Source organism: Balearica regulorum, chromosome 14 (assembly GCF_011004875.1).
Source record: "Balearica regulorum gibbericeps isolate bBalReg1 chromosome 14, bBalReg1.pri, whole genome shotgun sequence".
NCBI classification, from domain to species: domain Eukaryota; kingdom Metazoa; phylum Chordata; class Aves; order Gruiformes; family Gruidae; genus Balearica; species Balearica regulorum.
Window position 1 is genome coordinate 8,183,049 of NC_046197.1, and position 5,160 is coordinate 8,188,208.

Here is a 5,160-nt window from a genome sequence, read left to right on the forward strand (position 1 = left end):
AACTACACCAAAACAAATTAATTGTTTTCATAAAATCTTGTTGCATAAACCACATTTGCATTACCAGCTTCTAAGCAAATATATTTAATTATGAAGCAATAGAAAGTAAGTATTTGTATGAAACTAGGAGAACCATGTATTTATTCAGCAGTAAGACTAGGTAAAGTCCAACACTGGGGTTCTGTGCTCAAGTTTTGTGTTTAGGAATGACTGTGATGCTACAAAATCAAAAGAATATAAAAATGTGATTAAAAATACAGGATATCCTCTGTCATTGAGTACATTTCCCTGTTGTTGTGGGCAGTAGTGTCATATAATCCACATAGGTGGGCTGGCTGCACACAGCCAGAGCTCTGGCTGTACCTCTGAACAGTTGTGAACTCAAGTTCCTGAGAGGCTTTGGTGTTCTATGAATACACCAAAGATGAATCCTCTGTGGATTCATCATGAGCTAGTATAGCTCAGTATTTTTCTTGCTATTCAGAACCATTTATCTGCATGAATTTATTCACAGACAATAGCACTGCATTTATGAAAAATCAAAGGCTTGTATGAACTACTAGGTGGAAAGGGGAAAAGTAGAAAGAGGAAATCAGCAAATCAGAACCTTCTGGGGGTTATGTTCTTCTATCCAGTCCTGATGTAAAACCTACCAGTTTGAAACTTTACCTCTTTTTTTCAAATATGTTTGATCTTAGTGTCATGTTTGAGGCTTTTTGTGTGTATCACTCTTCTCAGAACATTAAAACTACATTTAGCATATAAACACCACTAATACCCATTTTTTTGTAAATATGCTTTAATTAGTATTAAATATGTAAACACATTTTAAAGTTTCTTTTTCCTGGCTCTATTGGATCACTTTATTCACTGCTGACAGATCTATGTTCTGTGGCTTACCTTACTTCTCCTCTTAGAATAATGTCCTTTTCCTTTTTTAATGAAAGGAAAAAGAAGTCTTGCCAAAATATTAGCAAAAGTATTCTAATTGCATTCACAAAATGTGCATGAGGAGCAAACTTTTAAAACTAAGCACTTGCCTTGTCCAATCAGCATCCCCCAGCTTAATTGCATGCATCCAATTTATCATCTCTTAAAAGGTTTATTTTAGCAGCTTCTTTTAATAAGCATCTCCTGGGCATTAAAAGCCCAGTGCTACATTGGACCACCAGCCATTCCTTATTTCCTTTACTTCACTTTGCTTTGTTGTGAATTAGACAAGAACACATTTTCTGTTAATCATACAATTTACAACTGCCTTTTGTTCAATAGCACCCTGTTCCAAATTAGACTTCTATTGTGTAAAAAAGACAAACAGTCTGTCTCATTCACTAAGAGTAGACTAGGATGTGAGTCAGAGATAGGGAATATTTGGGGGTTTTCCCCTGGCAATTCGGGGAGATGAATACATTCACTTTTTGGACCAGGTTGGACTTCTAACGCAGCAGCTGTTCTTGGGACTTTCGTGATGGTCTTATAGCTAAAGCATCTATGTAAGTGCAGGGCTTAAGAAATTTGGGGTTAGATATATGACCATCCATGGAAATCTACTTCATAATTTATTTAGGTGGGGGGTTTTTGTGGAGAAAACAAAACAGACAACAAAAACACTGTATGAATTTAAATATTCTAGGAGTTCACTGTGTTCTGTTTATCCTTTTCACTTAAGATAACGCAAGCTAAGGGGATGATTTGGACAGATAAACAATTCAGTATTTGACTTCAAAATAAAAATACATATCATGACACTTGTCCTCAAACAGGACAGTTGTGTTGAATCCCAGCCAACTGTTAAGCGATATCTAGCAGCGGCAAGTTCGATTATCCAAGCTTAGTATTGCTACTGTAAGGAGCGTAGCGCACACCTCGCAATGACAGCTTGCCCTGCTGGAAAGGATAATTTACAGGAGTAGCAAAGTAAATTAGCATGAGATTCTGTGCTACGCAGGTATTCCCTTTTCAGTCCCTGAGCTAGCTTTTATACTGCTACACAGCACTGGGCTTTGATCTGTTGTTGTACTACTGATAAAATTAATTAATGAATGCTGTAAATAAAGGAGTGCAAGTTGAGAGCTGAATGTGACTCCAAGTGCAGAGAATCTGTGAGAGTTTAGAGCAAATCCAGTGTAATATATGTACTGAGGAAGCTAGAGGAAAGCATACATGTGCATCAGCTTGAATGGTCTCTGGACTCCCTTAGTTGGCAGCTATTATCTCACTTCTGAGTCTAGCCTAGCAATTCTTGTATGGCAGCATGGGTCTCCGATGGCAAGGCAGATAACTTGGGCAAGTGGACTGCAGTGTTTGAATGACTCATATAATTTCAGTCTGGGATTTCCCTGCAGGAAAAGGACACAATAATATTCTTTGTAAGGAATTTGTAGAGAAGAGTTGGAGATAGGCAAAAAAAATCTCAAAGCCATTCAAAATATTCCAGCCTGCTTTCTAAAATGCTAAAAACAGCCTGTGCATGGTAAAGGCAGTAGAAGGGACTTTACTGTCTGTTGCAAGGGTAGATGGTTTCATGAGCTGAAATAGGCTTTGGATAGATTTTTTTAAATCTAATTTATCTTGAACTTTCAGTTAATGTTTTCTTTTTGTAGATTTAGAATTTTCAAGAGTGAAATGGATATATTCCCTTTCTCAGCAGTTTTGAAATTCTTTGAACCAAGAAGTTGTGTACTCTTGTATTTGTTTTCTAATTATGAAGAAAAATGCTCATGCTATCAAACACACAAATTCCTTTATTACAGAAGATCAAACCACCAGCAAATTTTAATGAGACTGTGGTTATCAGGTCAGTTTGAGAATAAACATAACTGAGAAAATTATTTAGAAATCATAATTTGATAAGTGATATGAGCAAGCTTTAAAAAAGAATAGTGATCATGGAGACAAGAAGATAAGTTTCCTGGGAGCAAAGCTCTTGTGAGAATAATGAAAATGTTTATTTTATAAAATGCTTGTCAGCAACATATGCTTTGGGCATTTAAGCAAGCAAACAATTTGGAAATTTGTGGAGAAAGTGGCATGAACTGGACAACAGCTTGGAAGAAGTGAATGGCAAATTGAGAAGTGTGGTGGCAAGATTACACTTTCCAGCTGCTAATTTTATCACCTTGTAGGATGTCATTAACACTGTGATGAAAGATGATATATCTAATTCATTTGGGAATACTGTAGCTGAAAATTAGATGAGTTTTGCAACAGCTGAAAATTTCTTGAGAAATGTGTTTGTTTTCTTCTTGAAACTGAGGAATTTTGAAATGAAAATAGATATTCTGACTGAAGTTTCTGTGGCAACTAGCAAGTTAAGATATGACAAATTTGGCACAAAGGCTACAAGACTGCAGTTAAGTCTCTGGTATTTGCAGTTAATCTGATACATGCTAACTATTCAGCCCCTGACAGAGATGTGCCCGTGTCCCCGTCCGTTCCCGCCCCGCCACCCCCCCATATTTTTCCTCAGCATCTACATACTAGATAAGAAGAAATAATCTTTTATTATGTGGATGTAATTACTAAATTACTTGCAGGAACATAGGGAAATTTTCTTTAAAAAGTGCCATTTGTGGAAAAAAATTTTATTTCAAAGGGGCTTTTTTGGGGGGAGGGGTTGGGGTTTTGTCGGTTTGTGGGTTTGGTTTTTTTTTACTAGCTCTGTTTATTTCCCAGTGAAGAAATTAATTGTTTAGATGATACACAGCAGAGATATAGGTAAAACAGTTTTATCCTTGGTCAATTCTGCGTAAATGAGATGCATGCCAGGTTGCTATTCCTTCATGGTCATCTTTCTGTCTCAGGACAGTGTTTAGTCTGTTTACCCTTCCAGTATATTTCCTCTGCCTTCAAAAATCTTCAGGGAGAATGTATTCACATATTGCTACTTATGCTGCTCACCCCACCCTACCACTGATAATATTGAGTGTGGATGAGTCATCTGCTCACAGATTGCCTTATTGGTACCTTGCAACATGGGGAGCTGGCACAGGACAGAGCGGCTCTCAGAACAGAGGGAGCACGCTATGGTAAAGGTGCCTTTGTCCTACTTACTCTTGTCCTGTACAAAGCTCGACCACAGTCAAAAATTGTTTTCTAGTTGATATGTGCAAATTTGAGTTATGCACCTGCAAACACATATACAAACATACATTCTTATTTTTACATATTAAATGCTTAAAAAAATTGAGCCTGCAGGCATAGGAGATAGAACTTGAGTTTGCTTTTATGTCCAGGAAAATCAAAGGTCCAAGCAGACTGAAATCATAATAAATTGTTCCAAATCTCAGGTTGATTCTTAGACATTATTCAATGTGCAGTCTAGCATAAACACGTCAGTAAAGGAAGGAAGCTTGCTTTTGACAGACCTACTGGGCAGTAAATTAAACAAATTCTTCATTAAATATTTCTGAAAGATATGGGACAGACTGCTGTTCAGTTGTTAGTACTTGTTCCACTTACCATGCAGGTATATAAATGAAATTTCAAAATACAGCAGGAACTGGCTGTGTAGTGTATAAATTCAATACAAGTATTGTGTGGTTTCTTGTTTTTCTTAGCAAGTTATGTCAGTCATAATAATGATTAAAGCTTTCTTGGAAATGCAAAGCATCCATGAATCATTCTATGGAAGCTGATGACTCCAGGTGCCTCATACACATGCCAGCTACAAATAACCTAAACCAAACTGAAGCCCATAGGCTCCTTCGCTGCTGTATAAAGGTGAAACACTGCAAAACACATATAGTAGGAACCACATAGGAGTAAGCTGTGTAATTTCCTTGCCTCAGTTCCTGAAAGACCTTTTCTTTTGTTAGCATTTTTGCCATCTGCCATATGAACTGCCTTTCAATATTGACTGACAAGAGGGCTCTTAGTTAATGGCAGCAACTGTTTGCTATTCTCAGTTGCAGAGGGAAAGCAATCAGGGAGCGATAGCAATATTATTTAACAGTCTGTGTCATCCTGTGCTTCTACATGTTTCAGTCACCTTTTTTAAGCACCAACAGTAGAGTTGATGGCTGAGTGATCATTCTGTGAGTGAATAAGGGAAGGAATGCTTTACTTTTTGAAACTTTGCTGGTTCTCCAGATGATCTCATCTATTTAGTCAGGTTCCAAATTTTCTTATGTTGTTCCAATAGCGTGTGTTTGAAAGATA